Below are 19,162 nucleotides of genomic sequence, written 5' to 3' on the forward strand. Positions count from 1 at the left end.
TCCTAAAAGAGAAGGGTTTTTTTCCCCCCTGCCCACCATTTCCTTCCCAGTATCTCAAAAAGAGCTGCTCTCTTTTATCTCATGTCAGTGATTCTAAAGATTTAACTTACAACTGTCCAAACACAAAGCATACAAATGAATACTAAAGGCTACACTAAAGTCTCATTAGTCATCATATATGACAAGTGGTTACTTTGTTCATTGTGAAGAGGTTTTTTTGGAGGGAAATGCTGCCCTTATACTTAAAGGAGGCTTCTTCTTTTTCAAACAAACCTTTTATAAAACTATGGATCTTGGCAAATCAAAGGAAAGGTTGTGGCTAGAAAGCCTTCACTGAAAAAAAAAAAATCCTTTCCCCAAAGGAATGCAAAACAAATTCCCTTTTCTTCGGCCTATTATTTATCTTTCACATCACTCCTCAAAAATAAATCTCATCTTTCCCAATGGATTTGCATCAGAGCTGAAAACAAAACACTGGGTTCTATAATGTCTGAAATCAGAATATCCTTTATAGTCAGTGCCATGCTAGTGATAAGGATGACCATACCCACATCCCAGAACTATAATGAGGGCTGGTCCTACCATTAGGCAAAGTGAGATGGCTGTCTCAGGCGGCAAATGCTCATGGATGCACAGTTGCAGCAAGGTGTTGCAAGACAGAGCTATATGCCACACTGCCTCCCCTGTACCTCCTAAGTTAGCTTTCTGCCCATGGGTGTGGTGGAGGACATTGTCCTGTTAGTGTTGAAGTAAGATTCAACTACCAGTGCAGTTAGGTACTCTGTATGAGATGGGGTGGACTCCATCTTGTCCTTTGCCTCAGGCAACAGAATGTCTTGGTCAGGCTCTGCCTGGAGTGAATGTTCTCTAAGCCAGGGTTCCTGAAGTCAGTTGCTAGAGCTGGGGTCTTGAAGAACAGCAGCTATAAGTTACTATTCTGTTGACTAGAAGATGAGACCAAATATAAATGTATCAGGCCTGGCCAATCCAGATGCCTCACCCTACTGGCCAAATACAGGATTCAATGTATGTTGTAAGCTCCTGTTCCCTTCCATGCCTGAAGAGGGCTCCGAGGCCCAAGCACACAGTCTCTCTAGTAATTTACCCTGCAAGATCCAACTATCAGGCCAGAAGGTTCCCAGTTCTGGGGGTAGGGGGGTGGGTATTTTTGTTTTGTTTCATGTTTTTGTTTTGGTGATGGGCTACTGATATACATTACTTATTTATTTTTATTTAAAGAATGTATAAACTGCATCTTCATCCAGAAATGGATTTCAGGACAGAATACACAGAACAACTAAAATCACTGCAATATGAAAACAAATAAAACACAAACAACAATACAATAATATTGCGAGGAAGAAAAACTACAACCAGATGAAAATTCAATAACGGAAAATGACTGGGCAAATAAAAAGGTTTTAACTTGGCACCGAAAGGAATATTGTGACGGTGCCAGGCATGCCTCCCTTGGGAGAGCATTTCAAAGCTGGGCTGCCACTAGAGAGAAGGCCTCTTGTTCGTACATGCACAGAACACATCCCCTAGAGATGGAATTTATTTATTCATTCATTCATTCATTCATTTCATTTCTATACCACCCAATAGCTGAATCTCTCTGGGAGGTTCACAAAAAAATAAAACCACAAGGTGAAGCATAAAACAATATAAAATATGAAAGCTTAAGACCGCAATATAACATTACAACCAGAATAAAACCTAGCAGCAATGCAGAGATTAAAAATACAGATTTAAAACACCATAGCGAAAGGCTAGGAAGCTAAAATACTGGGAAAATAAAAAGGTCTTCACCTGGCACCCAAAGGAGTACAACGTAGGTGCCGGGTGAACCTCTCTAGGGAGCTCATTCCACAGCCGGGGTGCAACAGCAGAAAAGGCCCTCCTCCAGGTAGCCACCTGCCTCACTTCCTTTGGCAGAGGTCCTGGAGAAGATGATCTTTGAAGATGTGGAGAAGGGACTCCTTTGATTATCTTAATGCAAGGGCATCTTCATTTGGGAGAAGGCACTCCTTCAGATATTTTGGTCCAAAGTCATTGGCTTTAATAAGGGTAAGCACCTGCATCTGAATTTGGGCTCAGTATTGATAGGCAGCCAATGTAGTTGCTTCAGAATTGATGTAACCCAGCTCCACCTAGAATATGTATGGAGAATCTCCTGAGTAGACCTGCTTAGAACTGATCTGTGTTTTGGAAGCTTGTTGGGAAAATGTCCAAACTGGTAAGAATTACATTTGTCCTTGGCCCTGCCCTGTACCCCTAGCCCAGGGCCAAAAACAGTTTGCCACCTCTGATCTGTACAAACCAGCCAAATTTCTAGCAGCTGAATTCTGTACTGGTTGAAGCTTCTGAACCATATCATGCTTCTGCCCCACATAGAATACATGTGGCCACCTGACAACATTGGATCAAGGAGCACCTCCAAGCTGCACACCTTGGGGGTGCTCAACACCAACTTCCCAATCATACTGTCTCTGTCTCGTCAATTTATTGGCCCTTATCCAGCCCACCACTGAATCCAGACAGCTGTTTAGCACCTCCACAGCCTCATCTGACTTGATGACAAAGAAAAATATAGCTGGGTGTCATATGCATACTGATGACGCCTCATTCCAAATCCCTAAATGATCTCACCCAATGGCTTCATATAGTTGTTAAAAAGCATGGAAGATAAGATGGCACCTTGTGGGACCCCAAAGCTCAAATGCCATGGGGTTCAGCAGAAATCCCCCAATACTACTTTCTGAAACTGACCTGCAGGTTAAGAATGGAACCTCTGCGATGCGCCGATGACATCTCTCCCAACCCCAACTGCCAGAGCTTGTCCAGTAGGACACCATGGGAGCCAGAAATGCCAGTGAGCCAGAGAGGAGGCACAGTGGCATTTCAGCATTGTTCTCCCCCTCCCCATTTTATCCTCACAACAACCCTGTGAGGTAAGTTAGGCTTACAGAGAGTGACTGGCCCAAGTTCATAGCTTCATAAGCTGAGTATCCCAGGCCCTAGACCTACCATCCAGCCACTACTCCATACTGGCTCCTATACCATTTTTAAAAGTACTGAAGCTCTATCATTCTTCATATCTGCTTACCCTATCTAGGGATGTATGAATTTTGTTAAATCCATTCTGTCTGTGTTTCACAGATTGTCAGGTGTCTTTTGCTCCACCGTCTGCTCATCGATGGAATCAGAATTATTTTTTTACCCGAATTTCATTCTACTTGCTTTAATATGCATTCATGCAAATCCCCACCCACCCAAGTGAAAAAATGGTCCCCAAATCTGCAGGATCCATATCACTCAAAAAAAGCCAATCTGCAACAGAATCTGCAGGTCAGGTCCACAGAAACCTGAACTCATTGGAATCCATTGTGGATTTCTCCAACATCCTTAACCCTATCTATGCATAACTTGATCAGTGTTTTGAAAAGCATTCTAGGAGCTGTTCTGAAATATATCAGAGAACTGAAAAACATTTCCCTCCATCTTATTATAATCCAATCTTAATTAATTGAAGAGCTGCTTCTTCAATGCTTAAAAAATATAACACCCCAAAAGATATTCATAGGGCATGTTTCAGTTTCAAAGCTGGCAGATGCTTAAACCGTCAGAAAACTTAAAATTTGCAGATTTAGATTTTGCATGTAGTGGTGTAGTGATAAATGTTGAAGTGCAGGCGCCCATCATGACAGTCCCCTTAGCCACCCCGCCAAGGAGAGTCCAAAAATGCAGGCAGCTGTGTTGATCCATATCAACAAATCAGTTCTAGCAGTTTTCAACTCCACCAGGAGCAGGACTTTGGTAATGCTAAGGGGTCTTAATTGCCCATTCAAGACCAAGCCAATGCCAATTACAACAGGGAACAATATATTGTTGCTGGGAAAATTCATTTCTCCCCAGCTACTGTAGAGATGGCGGAGAATTCCGCCATGGATTTCAGTGAGGCCGAATGCACTGGCATTCAGCCCCCCGAAACCCATGGCAGAATGGCCTCCCACCCCCTGCCACCCCACAGAATACCCCTGGGACGAAGCTTGCCTGGGGCGGCGGTGGCGGCGGCTGGTGTCTTGGCCGGCCGCTGCAGCCGCAAATGGGCGCTGTCATAGAGGCCGCCATTTGCGTCCTTCCAGGCTACCGTGATAGGCTACGTACGTATTTACGTAGCCGATCACGGCCGCCATTTGCGCCCCTGCTCTTTGCCGTGATAGGCTACGTAAATACTTACGTAGCCTATCACAGCAGCCTGGAAGGACGCAAATGGCGGCCACAGCAGCCCAGCCGCGGCTGGAACTCCGGCTGCAGCTGGCCCTGGCCAGCGGCTCTGCGGACCTGCCATGGAGCAGAGCCGGCTGGGGAGGATTCCGGGGGGAGGGACGGAGCGCCTCCCCCCCACCGCGGCTGCCCCAGCGCGGAACCAGGTAGGTGTTTCGTACATCCCTAAGCTACTGTGAGGATTGCAGCTAAGCTCAGAGGGAACAGGGAATTCTGAGCAGGGCGGTGGCACAGGAGGTTAGCATCCCTGCTAATAAAGAAGCACTGGCACCGTGTCCCTGTGATCCCTAGCTCCGCTACACCACCGTTTGCATGCACTGTATCTGCATGTCTCTTAAGAGTCTGTAATGCGATCTTGTAGCTGAAAGTGACATATAAGCACCACTAATCATAAAAAGATTTGGGAAGGACGTATGGAATTAACTCCTCCTCCTCCTCCTTCTCTCTCTCTCTCTCTCTTCCCCCTCAGTTGTCTTTTGCAGTAGCAACTGAAACACTTAATTGACTACATTGAATAATTATTTTTCGCCAGAAAATTTCAAGCTGTTCAAAGTCGATTCACTGCCTTTTTACAGCTGACATATTAATGAGAGAGGTCAAAACTTTCTTCTAAGTTCCACTCTTGCATCAGACTTCAAAGGATATTTGGGGCATGTAAATTACTTCCAAAGTTTAGTCCATGCTGTCTCAGCTGTTAAGCCTTTCAAATGAACTTCTCAGAAGCATGAGTGGGCTGGGGAAATGACATCAGTTTGAGACTCTCCAATCCCTGGATTATTATTATTATTAAAAGAATTCTGCCTTTGGCTACTTCTTCTATAGTTCCATAAAAGAGAGTTGTGCCTGGAGAGTCTTATTAGGGATATTTCTCTTCAGCCACCAGCATATTCTGGTTTGAGTCCCGGAGGATTACAGAATGTGACAAAACCCACTGCAGGAATGGATGCCATTGCTGTAGGTGCCTCTGGGTGCGATACAAAATGCTCCAACTTGAAATATGCCACAGTAGAAATTATAGGCCTAATCCACAAATGACTACAATGACAAAATATGATTACCCCCAAAGTAATAGAGGTTTCCTTGAAGCACACAAATGCAATGGATGGATGGGTGGGTGAAACAGAGAGAAAATTCTTAGCTCTGAATAGCATGTTGAACTCGCTGATGAGCGGAAATAGAAGTCTGCTACCATAAAAATGAGCTCAGTAAAATAAAACAAAATGAAAATTGGATAGACCTATGAGTCTAGCACATCTTCCCACTCAGTGATGATAATGTTGTGTTCTTCCTGTAAGAACCAGTCCCAGAAGGCCTCATCATGAGACGCCTCATCATGAGACACCCCACATGACACAACCGAGTGGAACCATTTGAGTTTTGTTTGTAACAGAAGCATGTGTGGGTGTTTTGGCTTGTTCGATTTCTTCATGGTCCTGAAGAGTCCTATGCCCAAAGGATAGGGTGGCCATGTCTCCTATTTTACACAGGACAGTCCTCTATTTGAAGGTTTGTCTAAGGACAGTCCTCTGAAGACATTCTTTCTTTGAAAAGCTGTCTAGTCTAAGTCTGGTTTAAAGATAAAGAACCATCAAATGGGAGAGCAGGGGCCTTGAAGTGGCCCATGAACACTTAAAACCTGGACAGCAGACTGAGTAGCAGGCACACAGGTCCCCTGGTCACAGTCTATCCCACTATGGTGCGATGAATTCTATTTAAATCATAGTAATTATTGCTAAATGTGTACCTATACCAGCCTTCCCCAACTTGGGGGGAGTCTCCACCATCGATTTGCTGTGAGCTGACTCTGTTTTGAGGTTGTTCAGGGCACATGACATTGTGGCCATCCTGCAGCCACTCTGGAGCTTTTTGCAGAAAAACTGGATTTCCTGAGACTACTTTAAGTCCGATTCTTTCCTTAAGTCAGATTCTCCACGGTATAGTTGCGGTGCGCCCCAACCTCTGCATTTACCTCAGGAATGCTAGCCCTGCCCAGGGGCATGCCTTTCACCATGACCCCCATCAATGGGTATTTCCTGTCCCTGTGTTTCCCATCACAAACCAGTTAGTGTCTACTCAGAAGTAACTCCCATGATAGTCAATGTGGCTTGTTCCTGAAATGCACACCCCAGAAGTTACTGAGATTCCCATGCATCAGAATAATGCATTTAGGAGCCTCAAAGCTATTTAGAAGCTGTGTGTCTTTGATGTTTGCTTCCTTGCTTTTTGGGAGTAATTCACAGCTTTGATCCTTTGAAGCATTGGGAGCTTCAGCAGAAAGGAGAAAGGGGGCTGGTTGGAGCCACAGTGAGTCAAGTATTCAGAAGGTTAACTCTCCTAAAGGCTGTGAAGCACTATGTCAAAACTGCTTTCTCAGCTGTAAGGGAGTAATTAATGTGAAGCTTCAAAGCTTTGATTGTTCCAGTATCAGGAACTTCAGGGGAGAAAGAAGGCTGAACCTGTGTTTCTTTAATATTTGCTTTGGAGTAATTAATGTGAAGCTGTGAAGCTTCGATCACTCGCAGCTTTGTCAGCTGTAAGGAAGGAGAGGGGAAGCCTCTCACATTGGAGGGGGGGAAGCCTCTCACAACCCCTGCAAGTCTGATGACATTCACTCCAATCTCCCCACTGCTTCCAGAGGTATGCTCCTGTGAAAAGACTTAGAATGGTGTGGTGCACTCATTCGTGGAGCCCTGTGTGGACAAAAGCTGACTCCTTGAAAAATCCGGGTAAGCCACCATTGGCTTCTCCTTCCATTGTTGTGGAGACACCCCTTTGGCACCCTCCAGATATTTTGGATTTCAATTCCCATCCACCTCACCCAGCATGGCCAAATGCCAGGAATGCTGGGCATGGTGGTAGTCCTAAACATCTGAAGGGCATCGGGTTGGGGGAGACTCATCTATACATATAAATTATACATTTTACTTGTGAACTGCTTTGCAATTTTTTTAAAATTTAAAATTCCCCCTGAAGAAAATAAACAAATTAGCATATGCACATTTTATGTACATCTCTGTCCTCTTTTTTGATGATGGATTTCCTCTTTTTTGGCTATGTATAAGTGGCCATCCAACCAGAAGAACCAGACACTTAAGACAGAAATTACTTGTTCTTGTTTCACCAATCTGAGTTTTTCAACCATGGGCCAATATAGTGTTGTAAGAAATAAATAGTAGGGCTGTGCACTGCCTCATTACGAAGCCCGAATAACGAGGCAAAGTGGGCTGATTAAGAGCAAAATCCTTGTGATACAAAGCGGGTCAGAGTGGTACCGAGGTACCCCGAGGCAAAGCACCCCCCCCCACGAAGTGCCTCCTCTGCCTCATATTCGGAGCTCTATTTAATGCCTGAGCAGTCCAGACAGGCTGTCTCCAAAATGTGTCATCTTCTGAATGCTCATGAGGAGGGGCAAAAGGAGGAGGAGGAGGAGGAGGAGGGAGGGAGGGAGGGAGGGAGGGAGGAGGGGGAAGGCGAGCAGATGCAGGAAGGCGGGGGGAGACAGGAGGAGGAGAGAGTGTGCTTTGGCAATTAGGAACTCTCAGCCAGAACCAATGCCAGCAGTCTCCAGACTGAAAGAGTGCTGGAGGAAGGGGATATATGTACTTCGGTGAAAGGCTGCATTCGGTTATTGTGCTAGCTGTGTCTTTGGAAGAGGGCTGGTGTATGGGTATATGATTGTGTGTGTGTGTGCGCGTGCATTCCTTGGAGTTGTTCCTTCCATTTCTTCATTTTTGATTGCCATTAGGCTTTCCTCAATATTTAAATTAAAAGGAGAACTTCCTGGTGGGACCGATGTCGCTCTGGTAGCTTCCCACGGGTTCTCCGTGGGAGCCTTCTCAAACAGCTTTTTAAAGGGTTGAAAAACCTTTTCATCTCCCCCCTGGAATTAAAGGGGGGCAAGGCAAGACAGCTCTGGATAACATCTTGGAGAAAGGTATCCCTCACGAGATAGTGGGGGGGGGGGCTGGATTCCAGGATTATCTCCCCAGAGCTTTACCAATGCAAAAAGCTGTACTGAGACTCCTATTTCATAGGAGAAAACAGGGCTGACGTGTCCCATAATAATATATGCTTTAAGAAATATCAACAACTTCTGAGGGATGATTTAAGAAATGTTAACAATATTTGAGAACATCTGAGGACCTATAAGATCTGTTTGAGAGAAACATGTCTGTGCCGAGGAGAAGAAAGGAGCTGGCATCAACTCCCCCCAGACCTCCTGTGTCAAAAGTTTCGAGAACAGAAGATATAGCAGAATTATTTACTCTGATAAAGATTTTATCTTCGCAATTTACGGAGCAAGTCAAAAGGCTGGATTTAATCCAAAATTCCATCACTGCCTTGCAAGGAGCTGTAGATTTAATTAATGCATCATGGCAAAAAATGTAGACAAAAATTAATGAGCTTGAAGACCAAGTGGCAGGAAATGAAACTATGACACACATTTGTTTTAAAAATACCTCTGGTAGAATTTCTCACCTGGAGGCCTTCACAAGGAGATCCAATGTACGTATCATTGGGATTAAAAATCTGCCTAATGATGTGAAATTGCCTATTGTTGTGGATAAACTTTTGCATGAGATACTCCCTATCCCATCTGATTATTTACTTGATATTGAGCAGGCATTGCGTGTGCCAAATGCTAAAGGGACTGATTACACGATCATAGCTCAATTTGCAAAAGTCTCCACAAAGAATTATATCCTGCATTTGGCAAGAGAGGGTGGAAGCCTTTCCTGGAAACAAGATAAATATGTTATTTCCAGACTACATCAAAGAGGTGGTGAATAAAAGAAGGCAATTTATCAAAGCAAAGAATATGGCAAAACAAATGAACTTTCAATATTACTTAAAATATCATGCTACACTTTGTATGGTGTCTGAAGGTCAGATGAAGAAGTTTCTAAATCATGAAATGGTGGAGGCATGGCTGAACGTAAAAATGCATGAGAATTCTGTTACAACCCCATGAACTGGAATCTTTAAACAAGCTTTGTTAACTGTTTGTGTTTAGTCAACATGATCCAGGCTAGCTCATATATATATGTTTACTCTCCTTCATCTTTTATTTTTTCTTGCTTTTCTTTATATTTTTTATTTCAAAATAAATATATCTAGTATAACATATATTACTGACTGTTGAAGGTTTATATTAAGTTTTATTATTATATAATACTATATTATTATTATTATTATTATTATTATTACTCATAATATAGGTTTTGGGGAATGAACTGTAGACCTGTTTCTTTGATATAAGATTGATATTTTATTATTTATTTTTATTTTTATTTATTTCATTTCTATACCGCCCAATTAGGGATGTACAAAAGAGACTTACCTTGTCCCGCAGCTTTTTTCGGGGTGGGGGGAGGTGCTTCGCTTCTCCCCCCAAAGTTCATGCGAGGGGGGGAGGCTTCCTGCCTTGCCCGGCCGAAATTCATGCCGGGCGGGAGGCGCCCCATCCCTCGCCGGTGAAAATCAGGCCAGGTAGAAGCGCCCCATCTACCCGGCCGCGAAAAAAAAAACCAAACCACCCCCGTGATAGGCTACGTAATGATTAACGTAGCCTATCATGGCTAGATTTGCAAAGTCAGCTGTGATAGGCTACGTTAATCGTCACGTAGCCTATCACGGGTGACTTTGAAAAAAAAAAGCACGTACGCAAATGGCGGCCCCCATAGGGAGCCACCATTTGCGTTCCTTATTTGGTCCCTGTAGTCTACGTAAACATTTACGTAGACTACAGGGACCAAATAAGGAACGCAAATGGCGGCTCCCTATGGGGGCCGCCATTTGCGTACGCGCTTTTTTTTTTTCAAAGTCACCCGTGATAGGCTACGTGACGATTAACGTAGCGTATCACAGCTGACTTTGCAAATCTAGCCGTGATAGGCCACGTTAATCGTTACGTAGCCTTTCACGGGGGTGGTGTTTTTTTTTTAACTTTCCTTGTAATGGCGGCGGCGGCAGCCGGTCAAAAAACCGGCTGCCGCCCCCGCCCCTGACGAAGACCCGACAAACTGCCGCCGGGACCCGCCGCCGGGAGGGACATTCGTGAAAGGTAAGTCCCATCCCGGGGTGGCGCGGGGGGCGGAGAATTTCATCGCCAATTTCGGGGGGCCGAATGCGTTGGCACTCGGCCCCCCGAAGTTTCGGGGAGAAATTCTCCCCCATCCCTATGCCCAATAGCTGAAGCTCTCTGGACGGTTCACAAAAATTAAAACCAAACAACACACAATAAAACAATTTAAAATATATAGAACATTAAAACCACAATATAACAATACAACCACAATAAAACCTAGCAGCAGTGCAGGAGTTTAAAATACAGATTTAAAACAGCAAAGATAAAAATTTAGAAAGCTAAAATGCTAAAATGCCTGGGAAAATAAAGAGGTCTTCACCTGGCGCCGAAAGGAATACAATGTAGGCACCAGGCGAACCTCACTAGGGAGCTCATTCCAGAGCCGGGGTGCCACAACAGAAAAAGCCCTCCTCCTAGTAGCCACCCGCCTCACTTCCTTTGGCAGGGGCTCACGGAGAAGGGCCGCTGACGATGATCTTCAGGTCTGGGCAGGCACCTATGGGAGGAGGCGATCCTTCAGGTAACCTGGTCCCAAGCCGTTAAGGGCTTTGAATGTTAACACCAGCACTTTGAATCGGGCCCGGAAATGGACTGGCAGCCAGTGCAGCTGCAAAAGTACTGGCGTAATATGAGCTCGCAGGCCAGTCCCTGTTAACAATCTTGCTGCCCTATTTTGGACCAGCTGAAGTTTCTGGACCGTTTTCAAAGGCAGTCCCACGTATAACGCATTGCAGTAATCCGGACGAGAATTTTTCAGAGCATGGATAACTGTAGCTAGGCTATCTCTGTCCAGATAAGGGCGTAGTTGGTATACCAGGCTCAGCTGATAAAAAGTGCTCCATGCCACTGAGTTCACCTGTGCCTCAAGTGACAGTTCTGGATCCAAGAGCACCCCCAAACTACGAACCTGATCCTTTAGGGGGAGTGCAACCCCCTCCAGAACAGGTTGAATATCACCTAGCCGGGCAGACGAACCACCCAATAACAGTACCTCCATCTTGTCTGGATTGAGTTTCAGTTTATTAGCCCTCATCCAGTCCATTACCGTGCCCAGGCACTGATTCAGAACAACCACTGCCTCACCTGGGTTTGATGAGAAAGAGAGGTAGAGCTGGGTGTCATCTGCATATTGATGGCACCTCAGCCCACACCTCCGGATAACCTCCCCCAGCGGTTTCATGTAGATGTTAAACAGCATGGGGGATAAAATAGAGCCCTGTGGAACCCCATGGCACAATTGCCATGGCACAGAGCAATAATCCCCCAGCACCACCTTCTGGAATCGGCCATCCAAGTAGGAGCGGAACCACTGTAGTGCAGTGCCTCCAACTCCTAACCCAGACAACCTATCCAGAAGGATACCATGGTCGATGGTATCGAAAGCCGCTGAGAGGTCCAGGAGAATCAACAGGGTCGCACTCCCCCTGTCCCTCTCCCGGCAGAGGTCATCCCACAGGGCGACCAAGGCAGTTTCTGTTCCAAAACCAGGCCTGAAGCCCGATTGAAATGGATCTAGATAATCCGTTTCATTCAAGAGTGCCTGGAGCTGTCCTACAACCACCCGCTCAAGCACCTTGCCCAGGAAGGGGATGTTGGCCATTGGCCTATAATTGTTAACATCCTCTGGGTCCAGGTTAGGCTTTTTCAGGAGTGGTCTAATTACCGCCTCTTTTAAAGCTGCAGGCGCCACTCCCTCTCTCAAGGAGGAATTTACAACCTCCTGGACCCAGCCGGACAACCCCTCCTTGTTTGATTTAATAAGTCATGAACGGCAAGGGTCAAGCACACAAGTGGTCGATTGGACTTGGCCAAGCACCTTGTCCGCATCCTCAGGCCTCAGTAACTGAAACTCATCCAATAAAACTGGACCAATAAAACTGGACCAGACAGTGCTCTGAACGCCTCTACCAATGGAACTGCATTAATGGTGGTGTCCAATTCATGATGAATCTGAGCGACTTTATCCTCAAAGTGCCGTGCAAACTCGTCACAGCGTGCTACCGAGGGTTCCACCATCTCTCTCCCTGGCCCAGAATGTAACAGGCCACGAACCACTCAGAAAAGCACTGCTGGACGACACTGAGAAGATGCAATGCTGGTGGAAAAGAACTGTCTCTTTGCCACCCTCACCACCACAGAGTAGGCTCGATAGTGGGCTCTTACCTGTGTTTGGTCAGACTCAGCATGAGTTTTCCTCCACCTGCATTCTAGCCATCTCCCCTCTTGCTTCATTGCCCTCAGCTCAGGTGTATACCAAGGAGCTGGCCGGGCTCTGCTCAGAGGGAGAGGGTGCTTGGGTGCGATCGTGTCAACCGCCCGACCCGAGTCATCTCTGCATTCCACAGAGCGACCTGGGCTTCGACAGGAGCACCAGCCATACCAACAGGAAAATCCCCCAGAGCCCTCTGGAATCCATCGGAATCCATTAATCTCCAGGGGCGGACCATTTTAATAGGTCCCCCACCCTTGCAGAGGGGAAAGGCCGCCAGGAGTCTAAACCTCAGCAGGAAGTAATCTGACCATGACAAAGGGACAGATGTTAATTCCTCCACTTTCAGATCACCATCCTCCTGCCCAGTTGAGAAAACCAGATCAAGCGTGTGTCCTTTTATATGCGTTGGGCCGATGACATGTTGGGACAGCCCCATGGTTGTCATGGCGGCCATGAAGTCCTGAGCCGCCCTGGATACAGCGGCCTCGGCATGGAAGTTGAGATCTCCCAGGACAGGATATAGAAATGTAAGATTGTTTGCTAAACTCTACGATTGTTAAGGTTATAGATATAGTTTTTATAATAGAATGGCACTGGAGGCTGGGGGGTATTGGAATTTAAACTCAATTCCTTAAGGGGGAGGGAGAGGGAGAAGGGGAGGGAAGGGGAAAGAATTTTCTTCTTTTTTCTTCACTTCCTTTCCTCCTCCCTTTTCCTTTTTTTTCTTCTTCTCTTTTTCCTTCTCTCTTTGTTATTGTGGTGTCCTCATCAGAATATTATATTGTTGGGAAATTGAAGTATTGATCAGGTTGTTGGTAATTTTGGTATTGTTTATTTCATTTATAAATATAAAATAAATAAAAATATATTAAAAAATGTAAATTAAAAGGAAACAGCTTGGTTGTAGTGGGATTGTTACCTCGCTCCTTCCTTGACCGTCCTGTTTGAGATGGTGTCTTTGCAGCACCCCTTCCAGCCGCCTTCTCCTATTTCTTTCTCCCTCCAACTCGTTTGTTATTTGTATTAGATAGTTTGACAAAATATGGCAAGGAGAGATGAATCTAACATAGCTTTTCCTTGCACGTTCCTGCCACGCTCCCCCCTCCCCTGCCATTCCTGTGTTTATTTGTTTATGTCACTTTCGGATGCTGGAAAAGGCTGCATTTGTTGTTTAAGGTCGACCCTCACTTCTGCTTTCTCCATTCTATTTCCTTATCATTTTTTGTCTGTCAACTCTGTCTCTTTTTGATTTTTAAAAACCCAGTCTTATTTCAATTTTTAAAAGCAAACATTGACTTCTGGCCATGTACCCCCTGCCTTATGTCATATTCAAGCATTTAGTTCTTTCTTTCTTTCTTTCTTTCTTTCTTTCTTTCTTTATTCTTAAAGAAAGGCATATTATAGCAGCCTATGCATGTAGTGTTTGGTTCCCCCTGCCCGCCGTGCTGAAGTGAACCGTTTGTATTTTCTCTGTGTTGATCATCCCAAAACAGAAATTAAAGAAGGGTTGTTTTTATTATTGTTCACTTCCTCTTGGCTCTTATCATTTCTGCTGTCTTCTATTGGAGTTATCCTGTCTTCCATAAAAGAACATGAAATATAAAACAATAAATTAAAGACATCTGTTATTTGCTTAGGTAGTTGTGCTTTTCTTTAGCTGTTGTGTGTCTGTTCCATGTGTGTGTATTCGTACTAGGTTGTTGTTCCACCAACACTATATGTCCAAATTTCAAAACAGTGTTGAAAAAGCAGTATGCCCTCTAGCGGGGCTGGGAGGGGCCAAGGGGCCATGTGCATGCTTGGAAACAGGGAGAACTTACAACTCTTTGCTTTGGGAGTTTTCCTGGAAAAAGTCAAATTTCACCAGCACCAGTGGGCCAAACTGCCTGGGCTTTGGGGGGTGCGATGCCCTCAAGGGGGGCTGGGAGGGGCCAAGGTGTCACATGCATGCTTAGAAACAGCAAGTTACAGCTCTGCTTTGAGAGTTTCTGTGGATAACATCAGATTTAACTCTACCTAGAATAAAAACCACTGGGCCTAAGTGTCTGGATTTTTGCAGGTGGCCTCCTCTCCAGGTGGGTGGGGGGTGGAGAGGTCCGCAAATTTCATGCCTGTATCCTAAAAACTGAAAAAAGTTATGACCATTTGTGTTTTCCCATGCAAGTCAATGGGAAAACGCCTAAAATGGGTGATCTGGATATCCGAATCTCGCTTCGGATTCATATCTGAGTTGAAGCAGAGGGGGTCCGAATCAATCCGAGGTGGATAAGGGTCACTTCAGAGGATCCAAAGCAGCATCTGAAGTGGATCAGGGGGACCATGCACAGCCCTAATAAACAGTTGTCTTCCCAGGAGGAGGGAATATTCCCTGGAATCCTCAACGGGGGGGGGGGAGGCGATCTGTTCCTCCCCCCCGGAATCCTGCCCGGCCGGCTCTGCCCTGTGGCCAGTCCGTGGAGCCGCCTGCTGGGCCAACCCGCAGTGGGGCCTCCAGCCACTGCCGGGCTGCTGCGGATGCAAATTTGCATCCCTATGCCAGCCCGTGATAGGCTACGTATATGACGCCATTTGTGTCCCTGCTTTAGCCGTGATAGGCTATGTAAATATATACGTAGCCTATCACAGGCCAGCATAGGTACACAAATGGCGGCCGCTATGAAGGCTGCCATTTGCGGCTGCAGCAGCCTGGCAGTGGCCAGAGCCACTGCTGCCGCCACCGTCACTGCCACCACTGCTTCATCCGCTGCCAGAGACACCGCCGCCACCGGAGCTGCAGCCAGGTAGGCTCCGTTTCGCGGGGCTTTCGCAGGGTGGTGGGGTGGGTTGCTCTGTTCCGCCATGGATTCCGGGGGGGGGGGGGCTGAATTCACTGAAATTTGGCCTCCCTGGGATCCGTGGCAAAATTCTCTAACATCCCTACCATGTGGATGGACAAAAAAAGTAAAGTAACTTTTCTGAAAGTAAAGCAAAGGTTAGGGGTGTACGAATTACTTACCCTGTTCCGCTGGGGCCATCTGCTGGGGGGGGGAGGCGATCCGTCCCTCCCCCCTGGAATCCTCCCCGGCCAGCTCCGCTCTGTGGGGAGCCTGTGGAGCCACCAGCCAGGGCTGCCCGCAGCCGGACTTCTGTCTGCTGCTGGGCTGCGGCCGCAAATGGCGGCCGCTGTGCCTGCAGTAGCCATGATAGGCTACATATATATTTACATAGCCTATCACAGCAAAAGGCAGGAACACAAATGGCGGTTGCTACGCCATTTGCATCCCTGCGTTAGCCGTGATAGGTTACGTATATATTTACGTAGTCTATCACGGCAAAAGGCAGGGATGCAAATGGCATCCCTGTGTTAGCCATGATAGGCTACGTAAATACTAACATAGCCTATCACGGCTAAAGTAGAGAGGAAATGGCGGCCGCACACTGGGGCAGCCATTCACGGGGTAGTGGACGGCTGACAAAGGTAGGCTCCGTCCCGGGTAAATTTTGCGGGGTTGTGGTGGGGATTGCTCCATTCCGCCACGGACTCCAGGGGACCGGATCCTAAAAAATCCGGCCTCACTAGAGTCCATGGCGGAATTCTCTAAGATCCCTAGCAAAGGTACAAATGCAGCATGTCCCAGCATATGAGGTTACTCTTTTCCCCCACCTTCCATCAAATTGCAGCAGTTCTCCTAAATATCCAGGAAAAGTTCATAAATCTTGTCCCACATAGGGGTGGACGAAAGGCACTTACCTTTCGTCGAAGCTTGTTTGCGGTGGGGGGGAGGCGCTTCGCGGCTCCCCCCGCGAAGTTCAGGCTGGGGGGGAGGCTTCCCGCCTTGCCCCGGCCGAAATTCATGCCGGGGGGGAGGCTTCCCGCCTCGCCCGGCCGAAATTCAGGCCGGGGAGGAGGCTTCCCGCCTCGCCTGGCCGCGAACTCCATTGTTTTTTTTTTAAAAAAAAAACGCCCCCGTGATAGGCTACGTGACGATTAACGTAGCCTATCACGGCTAGATCTGCAAAGTCAGCCGTGATAGGCTACGTTAATCGTCACGTAGCCTATCACGGGTGACTTAAAAAAAAAAAAAGCGCGTATGCTAATGGTGGCCCCCATAGGGAGCCGCCATTCGCGTTCCTTATTTAGTCGCTGTAGTCTACGTAAATGTTTACGTACACTACGGCGAAAATAAGGGCAACGCAAATAGCGTTGCCCTTATTTTCGCCGTAGTCTACGTAAATCTTTACGTAGTCTACGTAAATCTTTACGTAGACTACAGCGACCAAATAAGGAACGGGAATGGCGGCTCCCTATGGGGGCCGCCATTATCCGTACGCGCTTTTTTTTTTTTTTTAAGTCACCCGTGATAGGCTACGTGACGATTAACGTAGCCTATCACGGCTGACTTTGCAAATCTAGCCGTGATAGGCTACGTTAATCATCACGTAGCCTATCACGGGGGTGTTTTTTTTTTCTTTGATTGGAATGGCGGCGGCGGCAGCCCGCCCCGCTCGAACACCCGCCGAACCGCCGGCCGGACCCGCCGCCGGGAGGGACATTCGGTGAAGGTAAGTCCCGTCCTGGGGGGGGTGCGGGGGGGTGCGGAGGATTTCTCCCCGAAACTTGTTCGGGGGGCCGAACACGTTGGCGCTCGGCCCCCCGAAGTTTCGGGGAGAAATTCTCCGCCATCCCTAGTCCCAGATCTGCACAGACAAAAGCTGTGATCCAAGTGGGGCATGTGCACAATCGATGAACACATCCATTTTCTCCCTTTCAAAAATTCCTTCCACAAAACAAAATCCCCAATCTTAAATCTTAAAATTCTCCGGGGCTTACAAATGCATTGCAAGCAGTTGAAAGGCCAATGGGTGGTATTCTGCATCCAATATTTTCTCCTCCATTTTCCTCCAAGTAGCTGTAAGCACTGAATCTCAGATTTCCCCCAAGCCCCCTTGGGGAGAAAGGGGTCAATCCACATGGTGACAGATTTGAGAAGGACAGGGGGTAATACCAGTTGTTCAGTGCAGATAGCAGAAAGATTGTGGAGTGAAATATTTTGAGCTTTTGCCAGGTAGACCCTGTGAAGGGAATTTGAAAATAAAGTTTTCAATTACAGGCAGCACTACCAAGCCTTTGGTGGAAAAGCTGTGACACAAGCAATTAGGGAATCCAATATAGCAGATAGTCCTAATAGTTGAGATAAGCTAGCTAAAAATATTTCCTTGAATGTTCACTTGAGTGCCGTTTCCAGAGTATTCACCCTAAGCTTCTTTTATCTTGAGAGGTTCCAATACATACACACGCCCTAACCTCGGTGCCAGCTTGTCTGACAAAAGGGGGGGGGGGCGTTGTGGGTGGGTGGGCAGAGAAGGGGTGGTTCTGTGCCACTGGGTATCCCCCAGTGGCACCACCAGGCAGGGGAGGGGCCGGCAGAGCCCTCTTAAGCTCTGCGCCCCTCCCAACAGAAGCTCTCTTGCTCTCGCGGCTCCCTCCCACCCTCCCTTAAGCAGTGTGGGTTTAGTACCGGTTGCCCTTTTGGGAGCCATGCAGGAATTTTTGGCTCACAGTTCAATTGGCCTTCTACTGTGAGTCCTTTTGCCTACTTCACTCTGTTATTGGGGTGGGGTGCGTCCTGTAGGTGAACACAGTCTAATCTCTCATTGGTCACATTCCAGTTGGTGGCTAGGACGGGCAAAAGCAGAAAGAGATTAGGGATGGTGTGCATGCAGAGGCACCTTATGGTGACAAGTGATGCCTGAGGCCCCCTGAACTAGTTGTGCGACTCAGCGGGGGGATAAGGGTTGCCTGGGAGACTGACCCTCCCCACTCACCCACGTGTTTTGCGGCACCAGGAGGGGATGACAGGGGAAGGTCTACCTCCCCCAGAAGGGGCAGTCCGGAGGGGTGGCGGGATTGACGCCACCTCTCAGGCTGGGTGTGTTTTCACCCAAGAAGTGCCAGCTAGCCGCTGGCACAGTCAGCTGCCCGTCCTAGGTACCCCTTTGCAGATGTTTTCAACAAATGTGGCCCAGTTTTCAACCCAAGCCTTGTTGTTTGACTTCTTTGACCCATCTCCGCTCGCAAACACACACACACTTCAGCGAACTAGTAAAATATGTGGTGTGGTCAACATCCATAGGAAATATCTTAGGACTGCTTGCCATCACATATAGGGCAACAGCAAAAATGCACTACATTTGTTTAAAGGAGATTGTTACCTTGTCGTGGTGCTGGAGCTTGAGCACCTCAATGATGTCATGAGCTAAACCGTGAAGGGACACCCAAGATGGGAAAGTCATGGCAGAGAGGTCAGACTAAATACGATCCCTGGGGAAGGAAACGGCAACCCACCCCAGTATTCTTGCCATGAAAACTAAATGGATCAGTACAACCAGAGATATGTCGGTATACCATTGGAAGATGGGACTCCCAGGTCAGAAGATGGTCAAAATGCTACTGGGGAGGAACAGAGGATAAGTTCAACTAGCCCCAGATGTGATGACGCAGCTAGCTCAAAGCTGAAAGGACAGCCAGCAGCCAACGGTGCTGGTGGTGAATGACGAATCTGATGTTCTAAAGATCAACACACCATAGGAAC

The 19,162-nt window shown here is 47.0% G+C and overlaps 1 protein-coding gene across 2 annotated transcripts in view; it reads right to left on the reverse strand.

Moving 5' to 3' along the window:
- The window catches only part of RBMS3 (RNA binding motif single stranded interacting protein 3), a 1,080,127-nt gene that overhangs the window by 793,393 nt on the left and 267,572 nt on the right, over window positions 1-19,162 (reverse strand). The window lies entirely within an intron of this gene.

This window comes from Heloderma suspectum, chromosome 5 (assembly GCF_057233095.1).
Source record: "Heloderma suspectum isolate Gila_16-S chromosome 5, 16-S_ref, whole genome shotgun sequence".
Classification (NCBI taxonomy): domain Eukaryota; kingdom Metazoa; phylum Chordata; class Lepidosauria; order Squamata; family Helodermatidae; genus Heloderma; species Heloderma suspectum.